At 40.0% G+C, this 18,234-nt stretch overlaps 1 pseudogene; it reads left to right on the plus strand.

Annotated features, from left to right (window-relative positions):
• Positions 1–13,200: 13,200 nt before the first annotated feature.
• On the plus strand, positions 13,201–17,891 carry LOC115671658 (disease resistance protein RPV1-like; annotated as a pseudogene).
• Positions 17,892–18,234: the final 343 nt, after the last annotated feature.

Below are 18,234 nucleotides of genomic sequence, written 5' to 3' on the forward strand. Positions count from 1 at the left end.
CAGAGCTGGAAAGAAATTCGTTACATTTAAACATATATAAACTCGCTTATCCTTCACGGTGATTCATATTAGTACAGGACGAAAACTACAAACGCTATGGAACGCCATGAAACTTGAAGTCCAAAAGTGCTAGCCCTAACTTGATCTGGCACACTATTGAACGCCATGAAACTTGAAAAGTCCGGTCAAAAGACAGATTATGATGATAGCTTAGGCTGCGCATGACAACTTGCCAAACAGTGTTTGATTCTGTTCTTTTGTTCCCAGAATCAGTTTGGGAACAGAAATGCGTTTGTTTAATTTTTTGATTCTGGGCACAATTTTGTCAAAAATTGTTCCCAGAATCAGTTTTGGAGCAGAATCAAGAATAAAAAAAAAGTAGCTTCTTGATTCTGGGAACAATTTTGAGAATCAATTTTTTTTTCTTCTTCCTTTTCTTGGTTTTTAATTTAGCTTCTAATGTCCGGCCCGAGGACCGCCCTCGCCGGATCTGACGAGAATAAAATATTTTAATAAAAAATATTTTACCGGCCATGGCCGGCGACCAGGCCATGGCCATAAAAAAGAAATATATATATTTTTAATAAAAATATTTTAATAACAAATATTATTAATAAAAAAATTATTTTACCTGCCATGGCCGGTGACCAGGCCATGGCAAAAAAAGAAAAAATATATATTTTTAATAAAAAATATTATTAATAAAAAAAATATTTTACCGGCCATGGCCAGCGACCAGGCCATGGCCAAAAAAAATAAAAATGTATATTTTTAATAAAAAATTTTAATAAAAAAATTTATTAATAAAAAAAAATTTCGCCCGCCATGGCCAAAAAAAAGAAAAATATATATTTTTAATAAAAAAAATATTTTACCAGCCATGGCCGGCGACCAGGCCATGGCCAAAAAAAATAAAAATATATAATTTTAATAAAAAATATTATTAATAAAAAAAATATTTTACCGGCCATGGCCGGCGACCAGGCCATGGCCCAAAAAAATAAAAATGTATATTTTTAATAAAAATATTATTAATAAAAAAAATATTTTATCGGCCATGACCGGCAACCAGGCCATGGCAAAAAAAAATAAAAATATATATTTTTAAAGAAAATATTTTAATAAAAAAAATATTTTACCGGTCATGGCCGGCGACCAGGCCATGGCCAAAAAAAAGAAAAAATAATTTTAATAAAAATATTATTAATAAAAAAATATTTTACCGGTCATGGCCGGCAAGCAGGCTATGGCCAAGGAGGAAAAGAAAAAAAGAAAAGAAAAAAAAAGAAAGAAATATTAAAATATTTAAAAATATTATTAATAAAAAGAAATTTGTGGCGTTACCAAACGCATTTCTGTTCTTTTTCTATTCCAGGGATGGAATTTTGGGCCGTTAACAAATGCCTTAAAATGCTCATAATCAATTTCGGGCACAGAATTAAAAAGAATCATTTCTGAGCAGAATCTGTTCCCGGGCACAGAATCGTTGTCATGCGCAGCCTTAGTATCCACCTTCAAGAAGTACAAGTTTTGAAGTTTACGGATCAGTTCAATTGGAAACTTTTTCACCAAATGACTATGAAGAAATTTTCATGGAGGTCTACGGTCATAAGCTATTGCAAAACCACAGAAGAAGCCAAGAAGTGCTAGCCCACGAAGAAGGTGACAAAGCATAAATCATTCCAGAGGCTTTCCATTAGATTTGAACAAACCCAATTCAACGACACTCTTGGAGGACCTCTCGATATCGCTCGCCGGATCAAACCTCCACAAGTTCACTCATCAGGAGGGTCACGTAGAGTTTCTTGTCGAGCAACTTCATCGGGGAAGGTAGGTCTGAAGGCGCAGCCCATGGCCATCAAAGAGAGACTGAGAGAGAGTGAGTAAAGACAGAGAATTTATATACTACATGTATGGAATCATACCGCCTTTCATTTAAACTAAACTTTATCAGGACAGCAACTTATTCATGACAACGACTCAAAGATTCATGTTCAAATGGTTTTCAGGATCAAAAGACTTCCTAAAATACATACATGCAAGTATCTCTTTCCTCTATCAACCCTTATCGATATGAATCCAGGTGAATTATCATTCCATGATGAGAATAAATATGATCATACTGAGATCAAGTCCAAATTGACTATATAGGATCTCAAAGTGCTGATATGATGAAAACTAATGTTGCCCGAAACCACTTGGTGATACATTTAATCGCATGTCCAGATGAACAAACCGGACACAATATCTTCATTCTATAATTGAGATCAATCCTCTGAAAACCAATCCAGTTCAAACAAAATCAATCCACAAGCAGTTTAAGGCATAAGATCAAGCATTGAAGAAGAAATCAAAACATTGAATAGACCAACATTGAGGCTCTCGATTGAGATCCACTCTGAATTAAGGCTGCAGTTATCAAAATGGATCGATCATGAGCCAGTTTCAACCGAAATCATGAATCTAAACACTAAGCTTAGCGACCATAAGAGACTGAAGCAAGAAGTAAAGGGACGTGAGTATGAAAGTAAGCACTGAACTGAGATTTGCACGAACAACTTATTGATAGAAATTGCTGCTGAAAATCCAAACTTAGCAAAATGAGATCGATTGACGCTAAATCTTCCATTCGATTCCATGGATTATAGATTGAGCTACACTATTCTAAACTTTCATACATCCATTCACTTCGAAGTCGTTGAAGATTATCCTTGCATCAAAACAGCCTACAAGCGGAGATGTATCCTACTCGGCATTTGGATTGATGAGTTGAGTTAATACTTCTCCACTTTCCAACATTTCCAACCGAGATCATTGAATAAAAACTACAGAACAAAGACTTACAAACACCTGCCTATATTTTAAAAATAACACGTCCAAGGGACTAAATATTCATCATACAAGCTAAATGTGTTCGCGGACAGCATGTATTCACGCAGTTGCAGCAAGTTCAACAAAATAAATGCACAAAGAGATCGATACAAGCACAGCGAGTTCAATATGAGTTCAGCAGGTCCAACGTTCAGCATAGCAAATTCAGCTTTCGGCCATGGCGTGGTTTGCAGGAAGTATCGATCATAAAACACATATAAACGAAGTCGATCAGCATCGTCAACAACATGCTGGTTTTCATTACCGGAGGTTCTCGGTTCTATGAGAGGCAAAAAACGAGAGCCTCAAAGTAAAGTGATCAAGTCGCACAAACAAGTGAACGTGTAAAGTGAATCTAAGCGAGGTTCACGAGTGCGAAACTCATAGAGAGAGTCACGTCAATCACATACATCAGATGCATATTCACTGAGATTACTCATCAAATTCAAGAACATATAGAGCAAACTCGAAACATGCAAATTTAACAGTCTCTCGACAAGAGAATCAAACTGCCAGTATTACATGAACGCAAGTGAAACAAACAAACACGTTTTCAAGTGCCATATCCGAGAGTTAAAAAGCCAATAGATCGAGGTGCTACCTCGACCTTCGAGTACGACTGCCTCGGAGTCCTTTGCAAGACAATTGAATCATGGCTAGATACAGAGCTTTACCTTAGATTGAATGGAGCCGACAGGGAGCTCGGAACCGAGGATGAAGACGACCGAAAAAACAGAGCTCAAGGTAGAGCTGAAAGGCACCGGAACAAGGGAAAGGCGAAGGCGAAAACTGGAAGAGGAGAGAGCTCCGCCGGACAGGGACGACCGCCCGCAGGTGGAATGGAGGCAAGGGCGAGAGAGGAGCTGCGGCGAAGGAGGTGGTGGTGGTGCTGGTCGATGAAGGAGTAGTGGGTGCATGAATCCGCTTCTTCAGCGGTAAATGTGTCTTCGTTCAGCCCAGAGACTACGTGGAGGTGCCAGCTGGAGGTGAGGAAATTACTAGAGAGGGAATTCGGTTATGGTTGGGAAGAGTTGGTTGTTCGAAGACCGGATGGGCTGGGCTTGCGGGCCGAACAAAGCCTAACCAAGTTGGGCCGAACCTTTTGGGCCCAAGCCCGTCTTGATGTCCTTTTGATTCGATTTGACGCTCGGGAGCTCGACGGGGCCAAGGAACTAGACTTAGGCTGCGCATGGCAACTTGCCAAATAGTGTTTGATTCTGTTCTTTTGTTCCCAGAATCAGTTTGGGAATAGAAATCCGTTTGTTTAATTTTTTGATTCTGGGCATAAATTCTTGCAAATTTGTGCCCATAATCAGTTTTGGAGCAGAATCAAGAATAAAAACAAAGTAGCTTCTTGATTCTGGGAACAAAAATGAGAATCAATTTTTTTTCTTCTTCTTCTTTTTCTTGGTTTTTAATATAACTTCTAATGTCCGGCGCGAGGGCCACTCTCGCCGTATCGGGCGAGATTAAAATATTTTCATAAAAAAATATTATTATTAAAAAAGATTAATAAAAAAATTTTACCGGCCATGGCCAGCGACCAGGCCATGGCGAAAAAAATAAAAAAATTATTTTTAATAAAAAATTTATTTATAAAAAAATATTTTACCTGCCATGGCCAGCGACCAGGCCATGGCAAAAAAAATAAAAAAATAATTTCAATAAAAATATTTTTTTTATTAAAATATTATTTATAAAAAAATATTTTACCGGCCATGGCCAGCGACCAGGCCATGGCGAAAAAAAAAGAAAAAAATATTTTCAATAAAAATATTTTTTAGTAAAATATTTTTAAAAAAAATTATTAATAAAAAATTATTTATAAGAAAATTTTTTACCGGCCATGGCCAAAAAAATAAAAAAATTATTTTTAATAAAAGTATTATTAATTAAAAAATATTTTACCGGCCATGGCCAAGAAGGAGGAGAAGAAAAAAAGAAAAGAAAGAAATATTAAAATATTTAAAATGTTATTAAAATATTATTAATAAAAAGAAATTTTTGCCGTTACCAAACGCATTTATGTTCTTTTACTTTTTTAGGAATAGAAATTTTGGGCCGTTACCAAACGCCTTCAAATGCTCGGAATCGGTTAGGGCACGAATAAAAAGAATCATTTCGACTTAACTGCATTGGGCAGAATGGTTGCATGCGCACCTTAATGAGCTTTGTCTCGGGCCAAAATATCCTATTGGGTCTTACCGCGAAAGTCAAAGTGGGCTGTCAGAGTTGACCGGCTCTCGATCTTTCATTTCTCTAAATTTTAATTGTATGGATAATAGCATGAATGGTTCCTAAACTTTAGTTCAATATGCTTTGTGATCTCTCAAATTTTAATTTGTGCAATATGATCTCTGAACTTTGGCATAATGTGCAATATCGTCCATAAACTTTTAATTTATTCAATGTGGTCCCTAAACTATTGGTAAATATTCAATATAGTCCTTAAACTAATGAAAATGTTTAAAAGTTCAGGAAACACATTAGATATTAAACCAAAGTTTAGGGACTACATTGAACAGATTGAAAGTTCAGGGGCCACATTGGACATTAGACCAAAGTATATGGACTATTTTATGTCATTTTCCCATAATTGTCGAGCCTGAGGTTTCGATATAACAATGTCCTTAGTTCATGAGCGCAGAAGGAATTTTAGCATCCCCATTTTTCATATAATAGGGGGGGGGGGGGGGGGGGGATAACTTAACATTTCCTTCTATAGATGTTGGTATTTCATTTAACATAAGCTAGATTGTCTCTTCTGTTTATTCTTTTCCGATGATTTGTTTTTCTGATTGAGTTTCTTGAGAACGAGTGGGACAAGGAAGTTGATCTCATGTGTCTAAGATGAGCCATGACAAATTCTGCAATTGTTAGCTAAAATCATGCGATCAGAAGAGATAATTGCTGGAACATTTGCTCTTTATTTGGGTCAGCAAAGTAGATTGTACCACGATCAGTCTCTGAATATATGTCCCAAATATCAAAATAGGGAAAATGAGTCAAATGATCCCAGGACTTTGACTCGATATGCAATGTGATCCCTAAACTTTTAAATTGTTCAATGTGTCCTTGGACTTTTTGTACATGTTCAACTTTGTCACTGTACTTTATGAAGAAAATGTTCAATATTGTCCCCGAACTTGAAATAATAGAAGGATAATATTGAATATTTTCATGTAATCATGAACTAAATTGAACATGTACCAAAAGTCCATGAACCATATTAAATAATTTAAAAGTTTAGGAACCACATTGCACATTGAGGTAAAGTTCAGGGACCACATTGCGCATTAGGCCAAAGTTCAATGATCGTTTGTGTCGTTATTCCTATCAAAATATAACATAGACTAAGGATTTAAGCAGAAAAGAGTTGCCGAAGATGTTCTCCCAACTTCGATTACACAAATATACTGTTGGTCAGGATTCGACAGCGATCCAGATTGTGGAAGTAGAATGAAGCCACAACATCCCTTTTCATTGTTGTAATGACTCTAGGAAAGTTGTACCAAACATGCTCAAGGAAGATAGTATCTGTTTCACTATAAATAACTTTGGAAACCATGATGATTAAATAGAAACCTAATGTAGGGAGAAAGGATATGTTCCGGTGTCCATGTTTTGAAGACGAAGGAAAACGGATTTTATCTGCTCAAGCCACCTGATAGTATCGTTTGTGATTGGGTAATTTGGTAGGCTTATGACTCAACAACTAAACTGTCACGCCCTCTAATCGAACTGGACTCATGGCAATGCCCCATGTGTATTCAATGTCTTCGTGATCGCGGTGTTATAACATAGGAACTTTAACTATTAAGAGTGACGTTGGGACATTGGGCAAAGTAGGTACAGATGTTCACAACTTGGTGGCACAGCCTTTCACAACAACCTATAACCCATTCCAATAGTGTTGATTGTGATCCCTGGCAATTAGGCCACTGACCTTCATTTGTTGGCGTTTCCTTTAAATTGGTGTCCTGCTATAGCAACTGTCATTACCTAATTTATCCTTTAGCAAGCATCATCATTTGACTTTTCCCCATGGTCATCATTGTGTAGTTATTTGTGAAGTTATAAGCAAAAGTAAAAGAATCACAAAAACTGGCGACTAGAACAAGAAGCATCAAATGTCAAGGCATCACTTTAATTTTGAAATTGTAACAACTTTGATCACATTTGTTTGGGGTGATATTTGGTGGTTAGATCTATCAAATGGAGATCCGATCAGGTTTGAGTGGATCAAATATTGCTTTGACCCAAATCGATCTATTGACCTTATATTGTGACATCCACGATTTTGGCTATATGGAATGGCTAAAGAAATGTTGTGCAGATTGTGGGAGAAATCGGCCATGAACCAAGTCAAGGATAGGTCATGGACCGATCAACCCGATCGAAAGGGTAACTAAGGGATCAACCATGGCTTGATTGCAAGATCGGCCTGGAAATGATCAAGGGATCAGCAGTGAATCAATCCAATGACCATACAAGTAACCGGAGCTAATTCGGCTATGGATCGACTTCTCGACCATAAAGGTTGGTCGCGGGATGGTCTTGTATCACCACGGATCGGTAGACGATCGTGAATCAATTCTGCGCGGTCTTATTACGGTCGCGAGTGATTCCACACGGTCATGTACCGATTGCGGACGACCATGGATCAATCCGTGCAACCGTCTGTGGTCACAGAACAATTAGTCCCACACAACTACATGACAACCGAGGGTCGTCAACGGACCAAGTATGCTTGGCCATGGACCGGCCATGGGATACTTAGACAGGTCACGGACCGGTCGCGGATTGGTTCGATGACCTTGCCAAATGGGTCATGTGCCTAAGCCGTGTACCAGGCCATGTGTCGGGTCACGAGCCGGTCATGTGCCTAACTTGGACCCTCCCGTAAGGCCAAAGGCCAGCCCAAGCGCCGGCCATGTGCCTGTCCGATGGACGCTGCGGATGGACCGCGCGCCAGGTTGCACACGGGCCATGCGCCCGGTTTGCACGGGCCGTGCGCCAGGTCGAGCACAGGCCATGCGCCCGGTCCACACGGGCCGTGTGCCCTGTTTACCAGACCACGAGCCCAGTCAGTGCTGGCCATTATGCCCACAACATGGGCCACCGACCTAGTTATCCAACATAAGTTTAGTCAAGACCCGCCATGTCACATCCCGATTTTGGGCCTGGGAAGCCGCAGGTAAATTGTATCATCCTCAATTTCAGTCCCTGGAAATGGCTAATGTTTAAGTTTGATGGTTTTCCAATCAGAACTAAATTGTTTTCTCTTGTTTTGGAAAACCCAGTTTCGGATCCTTTGTATCCCTTCGTTTTGTTATTTTTGGGAAGACTTTTGTGATCCGAATTTCCAAACGCTTCCTTCTTGAAAGTTGTTACAAACATCTTGAAGTTTTACATATTTTAATTTCAGAATTTTTGGAGTTGATATGAGTGGTACGATGGCCTATTTTTGGACCGTGTGAAACTGCCCAGAATGGGTATTTCGGTGATGTTCACACCGTATTTATTTTCTAAAAGATTTTCTGGGCTGATTTTGGAAAAGTTTCCTTCACAAAAGTTATTGATAACGTCCTTTTCTATAACGTATATAAATTTGGGAATTTTCCGAGATGATTTGGATTCTGAAAAGAGCTTACTTTGAGAAACAAGAATGCTGTTCCAGCGAACTGTTTTTAGTCTGTATTTGAGCTACTAAAAATGGTGTTTACAGAGAGATTCATATTTCGTGTTCTTGATGAAAAATGTTTGTTAAGGTCTTGTTTATGACATATTCAAATTTGAGAATTTTTGGAGTCCATTTACTATGGTATCAAGTCCGATTTCGTGAACAGTGCAAAGCTGTCTGGTTTTGTCAGATTTCAAAGATTCGGCATTTTCTATACGAGAACGTTGGAATTTGGACTTGGTGTCTTCTGGTGATTTAATGTATACGTTCTGAGCTTTCAAATGAGATATTTTGTACTTTGATTGGAGAAAACCCTAGAAAGTTTGACTAAGTCAAACCTTATCATCTTCGTCATTGCTCTCATTTATTGCTTGGCCTTCTTTTCCACAAGCCATTAATTGAAGTCTTGGCCATCAAGTAATGACCAAGAAAGGGAGAGGAAGCCACGGCAAGGAGGGGGAGAGAGAGAGAGAGAGAAAAAAAAAGAGAGAGAAAGAGTGTGCCGAGATAGGGAGAGAGAGAAAGAGCCGAAATAGAGAGAGAAAGAGAAAGAGAGGGAGAGAAAACCGAGAGAGAGAAAGTCAAGGGAAAGAAAAGAAAGGGGTCGACATCGTGAGTTGCCGAGATCCCGAGGTCGTCGTCTTTCCCATCCATTTTCTACTCTCTAGTTATGGTTTCGTTAAGAGTAAGTAAACTTCCTAATATCGGGAAAGGAAGTTGTGATACGTTGTGACATGGTTTGCTTGGACCGTTTCTCGGTCATTTGGTTGGTTGTGGTTGGTTCATTTCTCGATTTGATCATGTTTCATGTTTGACGTTTGTTTTGGAGATAGAACCGAGACTTGGATGGCAAGGTGCACATGTTATAGCCATGCTTGATGTTCTCTTGTATGAACTTTGCTATTGATCTGCCATCGATGCGGGTGCGGTAACAGCTGACTTGTGCTAATGGCGATCCCCTCGTCCTCGCTTGATATTAGTAGGTTTACTTGCTGAGTTTCCCCGACTCATCCCCCGTTGTTTCCCCTTTTTCAGGTCCGTAGGATGGCATCTCCCCCAGCCCGCGTTGGCAATCCCGTGGAGCAGAAAGCCGAAGTGCTCACCGTAATAGATGTCAGAAAGACCGCGCCTATCGCCGAATCACGACGTTTGTGATATTCGATGAGGGCCTAACGGACTTGGTGCCTCAGGGCGGGCCGACTCCGGGATAAAGCCACGGGGGGGATGTGAGATGGCCAAGCGGACGGGACCGGGGTGGAGGTGAAGAAGCGAGGAGCGAGAAGCCGTAGAGGGGATAGGATCACCCAAGCCGAGTTTTGTTACTCAGTCGGCTACAAAATATGTGTTGTTTGTCATGGCCCGAAGGGCTTGTTAAAACATGTTTGTATGCATTGTAAACATAAGGTTTGCTCATGATGCTGTTTGTCTGAATCCCGCTGTTTGTTTTAAATGTGATTGTCCCGAGATATGCTTCCGCTTGTGTTTAAAGAAAGATAATAATGAACGGGACGTCACGTTTATGACCTCGAGGTCGGGGCGTCACACGCCACTTCCGATGGTGACTCGGCTACGAACCTCGATTTAGTAGGCATGGTCGATCGTGGATGGACATGAGGAACTCATTACCCAACCAAGTTAGCATTTCCATTGGCCTAGTTCTCATGTTAGCCTTATTCCTTGGAAATGGACAAAAGAGAAGAATCTAGATAGAAGGGCTTGTCTTGGTGAGCAAGTATTGGATAGGATCAAATCCAAAGCTATGATTACACCAAATCTAGACATTAAATGAAGGATGGTGAGTCACTTAACCTAGGTGTCTCATACATCATTATACTTCATTAATTCTAGGATGATTCACACCCTAAGTGGTCTAGTGTGAAGAAGGCAAGTGTGCACCTAAGGCTTAGGCTTGCCACCTCTTCTTATTAGACTTGCCATTCCTACTTATTAGACTAGTCAACTCAACCCAACAGGTATGCCACTTCAAGGTTTCTTATTGGTCCAATTGGCAAAGCAATGATGAGAAGTTTGCCTATAAATAGAGGCACCAATCCTTCATTTCACACAACTCCGCCATCACCTCTCCCTCTCTCCCTCACGCCCTCACTCTCTTGGCTGCGCCTTCTCTTTCTCGGCCACGCCCTTGCCACGCCCGTGCCCGTGCCGCGCCATGTCTTTTCCACACCCTTGCCGCTCGGCTCACCCTTAGGTCACACTCAGCCACAACCTTGGAGAGTAGTAAGTAGACTTACTAAACATTGGCTAGAGTGTCGTGTTGCGTTGTTGGGCGAATCATGTGTTTGTGGTGCTTGCATGAATTATGTGGTTTGTGAACACTTGATATAGCTTGCCATGCTTGTATTTACATTTGTAAGGTTTGCTCATGTGTTTGGCATCATGCTTGAAAGCAAAACCGGATCATGAACGAGTCTCGCTTGGTTCAGATTGGTTTAGATCGGCGTTGAGGCGTGTCGGAATGAGCCTTGCTTGGAGGGTCGGTATTGAGGTGTACCGATCCAAGCCTTGCTTGGTGTAGGTCGGCGTCATGACCGGTCGGTTCGGGCCACGAGCTTGGTTTCGTGCCTGGCATGACTTAAAACTTTAGAGGCAACATGGCATGATACACACTTTGTGTGAAGTATTCAAGTTGGTATGTTTCTTGTCGGCATGGTCGAACGAGGGAAAAGAATAGCCGTCACTCTTGGATTAGGGAGCGTTGCCCGGAGAATTTCAGGAAGAACCGTACCAACAGTTGAGATAATGAATCCCTCGTGTGCATGCTTTTAGTTGAAATGATGTTGCTCGAATAGAAAGGCATGTTAAGATCATCTCATGCACAATAACAAGTGTATTTGAAGCATCTTTTCTATTGATCTGCTATCAATTAATGTGGCTATGACAAGTGCTTGTTTGATGACGAGGCGTTCTCCTATCCAGAGTTTAGTGAGTTTTACTTACTGAGTTCTCAACTCACTCCATTGTTTTCAGATTTGTAGGCATGGAAGTCTCACAAAAGTTTTGGGAGCTGTAGTCACGCTAGAGGAGATAGGAATTTCTCCCAGCCTACACGGATACATGAAGTGCGTTGAAAAGGGAAAAAGCCTGTAAAATAAAAAGGGGCATGTAAAAGTTTGGCTTGTAAAATATGTATGTTATCATGTAAATACAAGGTTTGCTCATGATGCTTGTCGTAACCCCGTTATTTGTTTTGATTGTGACTGTCTCAAGTTTATGCTTCCGCTTGTTCGTAACAAAAAGATAATAATGAACGGGACGTCTCATTAATAATCCCGAGGTGAGGACGTTACATATATTGACCCATTTTTTTGTAATATAATTTTAACGATCCATACTCAATCCGGTCCGGACCCAACCCTTAACCCGGGCTCCAGATCGTAGTTACTTTCCTCCTTAACTACGTAAAATAGCATATTGAAGATCCAATTCTTATTTGAATGAAGATTCAATTTCTACTCGATCACTATTTTTGTGAAATACTCAATTCCAATTCTTAATTGATGTACCCAATCGTGTCATGTTTTCAGATCTTCCCTTTTGGTAGAAACAAACTTCGATCTAAACAACATTTAAGAATACATTGCGTAAGTAACGGGAAAAGTGTCAAAAAAGTCCTAAACCTTTTGCATTGGTACCAATTTAGTCCTAAACCTTTTTTTGGTGACAATTCAGTCCTAAACCATTTACATTTGTACCAATTCAGTCCTAAACTTTTTTTTAGTGCCAATTCAGTCCTACCTTTCGCATTGGTGCCAATTCAGTCCTAAACCTTTTGTATTTGTGCCAATTGAGTCAAACCTTTTTTTGGTGCCAATTGAGTCCTAAACCTTTTGCATTGGTGCCAATTCAGTTCTAAACCTTTTGCATTTGTGCCAATTCAGTCCTAAACCTTTTTTAGCTAAATTAACTAGAAGGACTGAATTGGTACAAATACAAAAGGTTTAGGACTGAATTGGCACCAATGCAAAAGGTTTAGGACTCAATTGGCACCAAAAAAGGGTTTAGGACTCAATTGGCACCAATGCAAAAGGTTTAAGACTGAATCGACACCAATACAAAAGGTTTAGGACTGAATTGGTACCAAAAAAAGGTTTAGGACTTAATTGGCACCAATGCAAAAGGTTTAGGACTGAATTGGCACTAAAAAAAGGTTTAGGACTAAATTTGCACAAATGCAAAAGGTTTAGGACTTTTTTGACACTTCTCCCGTAAGTAACACCTATAACTCAAGCATAGGTTTCTCATTTTGAGATCTAACGAGCAACTTGTTCTACCAAGGACAGCACATGCTGGCTCTCAACATTCATTACCAAAATTACACTCACAACTCCTGTGGAACAAAACATAATTGATAAGACTAAAATCCAAATGAAAAATGAAGGAAAAGTAGCAGATCGAGGATTGATGACCTATCCACCAAGAGAATTATCGTGCAGCTATTGCCACCACTAATTTTGACGATAAGGTCGACTCTGGGCGAAAAGCCTAACCTTTGACACTAGGCTTTGTTAGTTGTCTTCTTCTAATTATGTTCGATAGGGAATACAGCATGTCCTTTTTACGAGATTGGTCCGGCATCCAAGATGGATCGTCGGATTAAAAGAGAAAAGAGCGCCGTCCGTCGAATTTGCTTGCAAAGTCGAAATTGATAGAAGGACCCAAAGTATCAATAGATAAGTAGAGAGCATGTGGTGAAGCTCCCCGAAACTTGCTTCCTTGAGATTGGCGGTCCTGAGAAACTTCGCGTTGAGATCAACAAGATGCATCATAGCCGGTCGTACCCGTTTTAATTTGCAGCAACATCTCTACTTGTCCAGTCACTTTCGGCTTCATAGAGCTCAGAAATCTGCTTTTGCTGAACTGGTGCGGCTCTGGCGCTTCATTTTCTCTGCGACTGCTCGAGATGGAAGGGTGCGACTCTGAAGTGTTCTTGAGCTTCAGAGGGCCGGACACACGCACCGGCTTCACCGATCATCTCTATACCCGTCTCACAGATGCAGGTGTTCGTACGTACAGAGACGACGAAGATCTCCGCGTCGGTGAAGAGATCGGCCCGGATCTGCTCGGAGCAATTGAGCAGTCGAAGATCTCCATACCCATCTTCTCTGAAAGTTATGCTTCCAGTAAATGGTGTCTGAGGGAGTTGGCCCAAATGGTGGAGTATCGGAAAAGGAAGGGACAGGTAATCATGCCCATTTTCTACTACGTCGAACCATCCGAACTTCGACACCAGACCGGAGGTTACGGTGAGGCCCTGCTCGTGCACGTAAACGAGAAGCGAGTGGACGATGAGGCCATCCACAAGTGGAGAGCTGCTCTCAAGGAGGTTGGAGGGTTAAAGGGATGGAACTTAGAAAACGTGGCTAACAGGTACCTAATTGTCTTCCACCCTTGATGAACGCCATAGTACACGAGAACGAGACCATGAAACTTAAGTACAAAGGCTTTTCTGTTGAAAATTTCGTTTCTTTTTATTTTTCTTAACTTGGAAAAGCTGTGACTACGCTGGTTCGCTTTGTTTGATAATGTGTCAACATTCATAATTTGACATTTAATATTTATAACACAAAATATGAAATGATTTTTTTGCATATTCAGGTAATGAGTGTGGCATATAAATATTCGTCGAAATTAACTTATGTTGTATGCTGAAAATTATTGGATCTCTTGTTTATTATTCATAACACTTAAGACTATATGCTAAAGGAGAAGCTATTTTGAGAAGGAGAAGCTTGTTTACACATCAGAAGCACCGGTAAACATCTTCAGCCTTTCTTCCTCTTCTTAGCAAGATATAGGGATCACCTACTGTACTTTGACGGTCGCCTAACTGTTTCAATGCTGCATAACGTTTGAGCATCTGCCTAGCGTGTCATAAATTTGTTCTTCCTGATGAATGCACTGTGGTACGTTCCATCTGCAGTTCCACTTTTTGATCCATTTCGTGGCTTCCACGGACTGCTATCAATTCATGGCGTCATAGATTTCAGCTCGCCTCTTCTAATGTACTTTCTACTTGACCTTGGCCTTTTCTTCTCGTATTTTTGTTAGGCACGAAGGACGGCTAGTTAAACAAGTTGTTACGAGCGTTTTAAATGAGCTGAAGAAGGTTTATTTGGTGGTTAGTGACTTCTTGGTTGGTGTTGAGGACCGTGTGAAAGACGTTCTGGAGAAGATAGGCACCGGTATCGATGATGCAAAGGTCATGGGAATCCACGGAATGGCTGGCATCGGAAAAACTACTCTCGCCAAAGTAGTCTACAACAAACTTTCTTGGGACTTTGCTAACTGTTGTTTCCTTGCTGATGTTAGAGAAACTTCACATTCGAAAGGAATTGTGTGTTTGCAAACTCAACTAATTTCAGACCTCTCCAAACAGGCACGTATCATTAATTGCATGGATGAGGGAATGAGGACAATAGAAGAGAGATTTTCAAGTAAGAAAGTTCTTATTCTTCTCGATGATGTTGACGAAAAGAGTCAATTAACTGCACTTTTGGGGAGGCGAGGCTACTTCGGTCCAGGTAGTCGGATACTTATAACAACAAGAAACGCAATTGTCCTACATGAATTCGGAGTAAAATTGACTTATGAAGTTTGTGGTTTGGATCCCGAAAAATCCCTTAAGCTATTCAGCAAGTATGTTTTCAGAAGAGATCACCCTCCAATTGAGAAAATAGAACAGTCAAGAGAAATTGTGAAGATAGCCCAAGGTCTTCCGTTGCTTCTTGAGGTTATGGGTTCAACTTTATCAATATGTGGACAAAAAGAAGAAATGTGGGATGATTACTTGGTGAAGTGGAAAAAAGGTCTCATCGAGAGAATTCGAAGTAAGTTGATGATAAGTTACGAAGCATTAGATTCGAGTTAGAGATAGATATTTCTTGATATAGCTTGTCTTTTCGATGGATATGATAAGAGTACAGTAATATACATGTGGAGAGATTGTGGTTTATGCCCCACAGAAGGTCTTGAAGTTCTTCAGTTGATGTCATTGATTAAAATTGGAGAAGATAATAAGTTTTGGATGCATGATCAACTCAAAGATCTTGGTAGAGATATTGTTTCTCAAGAAAGTGGGGGGGAATTAGATAAGCAAAGTAGGCTGTGGAATTACAAGGACGCATTGGAGAAACTACTGAGAAAGAAGGTAAATCCTGAGTTTGATCTCCTTTGTGCATGAGAATTCACATTTTAGTAATCGGGGCACGCTCCCCCTCAGTGGAAATAATCACAATGAATTTAACATATACAATTTTAAGATTTCCACATATTTTAAAACATTTCATGATTTGTTCAATTTCAAATTTCAAAACCCATGTCTGTCCTCTCCGGTCTATAAGAATGATGAGAGTGAGCTTAGTATATTTAAATACGCAATATATGCCCAATTTTCTGGATACGAAATTTGCCTCAAATTCAAAGATGACCTAGATTGTTCGCTTAATTGGCTAACCACATCCTTCTTTTCATTAACTTTTCTTGTTTGCTCATTTAGAGAAATGAAAAGCTCGAAGCCCTCTGTTTGATGTTTGAGGATTGGTCAAAGTCTCGTTTCACTCTCGAAGGATTTGCAGCGCTACCAAATCTAAGGTTCCTTGAGGTGGATAGCCCACCGCTCGTTTATGGTAGAGTTTTCCAATTTTTCTCCTAAGCTGGACTTCGTTGGCATATTAAGTCCTTGATCACGTCGCCAACGAACTTTCTACTGAGCAAGAACCAACTCCTTCCAAATTTAAGATGGCTCTCTTGGCATAAATTTCCTCGGCGGATACTCAAGTTAAGCGATTTTTCGCTTAGTAATTTGGTCATTCTTGATTTTTCAAGTAGTAAAATTACTCACAATTGGGACGGATGGAGACATATTGAGGTACCCTCAGCTCTAGAGAAGTCTTCTTATCACTGTGCACAATCTCTTGATTTAATAGATTTAATGACAATTGTCTTGTTGGTATTACAGAGAGCAAAGAAATTAAAAGTTCTTAATCTTGCGGAATGTATCCACTTGACCAGGACTCCTGATTTCTCTGGACTCCTCATGTTGGAGAGATTGATTCTCGAAAGTTGTCTCGGATTGACCGAAGTTGACACGTCAATCGGTCAACTAAAGCGCTTGGTTTTCTTGAACTTGCGTGATTGCTGGAGTTTTCATTATCTGCCAAAAGAGCTAGGTGGATTGCCATCTCTCACAGAACTTCTCCTTGATCATAGTCGTATACGAGAAATTCCTAATTGGTGTGGTATGGAGAACCTGGAAAATCCTCATGTTCAGATTTCACCATCGGCAAAAGCAGGGAATTCACTCAATAGTTTAACTTCACTGTTGACGCTTTCATTGGACGAGACATGGATTACTCATCTACCCGACTCCATTGGAGTGCTTACAAATCTCGAAAGCTTATCATTACGCAAGTGCTTCAATATGCATAGACTTCCCTACTCCATTAAGGAATTACGATCATTGACTGAGTTAGATCTATCCGATACATGGTTCACCGAGTTCCCTGACTCTATGGAAAGTCTGGAGAATCTAAAAGCATTGAAGCTATGCTTGTCACCAAAATTGGTTGTACGAGCTCTGCCAAAGCTTCCAGAAAGCTTGACTTCTTTGGCAGTCATATCTCATGTACCAATAGCCGATCCTGATATTTCCAACTTGATTAATCTGAAACTACTGTTGTTCATCATCACAGTGCCTGCGATCTCTGGCCAATCTGAGATGGTGCAAATTCCCATGCCTCGGTGGATAGGGAGATTATCCAAATTGGAAGTCTTGACATTGGGTCATCCAAGCATTACTAACCTATCTCCTAAGTTAGGTGTGCTTCCTCACTTGAAGACTCTTCAGCTTATCGATTGCCGTGCTCTAGAATGCATTTCGCAGATTCCCTCGAGTGTCACAAAGCTTCATATTGGAAATTGCTCGTCACTGACCACACTTGATATCTCATATTTGAAGGACCTATCAGAACTTTATGTCATCGGTTCACCATTAGAGGTTCTTTCTAGACCTGAACTTCAAGACAATCTGCTAAAATGGAAGATAAGTAAGGACAAGTTCGACTGGAAAAATTTTATGGAAATGATATGGGAACAGCACGGAGTCAAAAATAGAAAGGGGCACATCTACGAGTCAACATTCATTTTCTTGCTTTTCACGTTAGGGGAGCGCATAATAGAAGCTCAATATCTATTGATACCTGATTTTTAGCCGGCAGATCATATAAATGTAAAAGCTCAAGATTATGTCTCCTATTCGCGACAGGGCTCATTTCTTAGCCAAAAAGAGTTGTTTTAATGTTTATCAAGGTATCTCAAATTTCATAGTGTTTTATCTAAATTGAGACATTGATTTCACCAATAATCTAAGGATGTCTTTAGAGTTGACTTTTTAATCAACCCCCAGTCAACATTTCTCGAAAATTCAAAAAAATGAAAAATCATTAATTCAACTCCTTTCATGCTTAATTAGACTTCTAATTCGTCAATTTTACAAAAATCGATCGAGAATTGACTTTTTGGCCATCCCTAGAATTTCAATTTTCGATTAGCCGAATTCAAAATTCATTAATTTCTACTTATTTTTTATAAAATTTTCCTTCAAGACATTTGATCTAGGGGTCGTAACGCATTCAATTTTCAAGCAATTTCGAAAGACCAAG

The sequence above is a fragment of the Syzygium oleosum genome, unplaced genomic scaffold (assembly GCF_021117445.2).
Source record: "Syzygium oleosum isolate NSW1041296 unplaced genomic scaffold, Sole_v2.1 Sole_v2.16, whole genome shotgun sequence".
In the NCBI taxonomy this organism is placed as follows: domain Eukaryota; kingdom Viridiplantae; phylum Streptophyta; class Magnoliopsida; order Myrtales; family Myrtaceae; genus Syzygium; species Syzygium oleosum.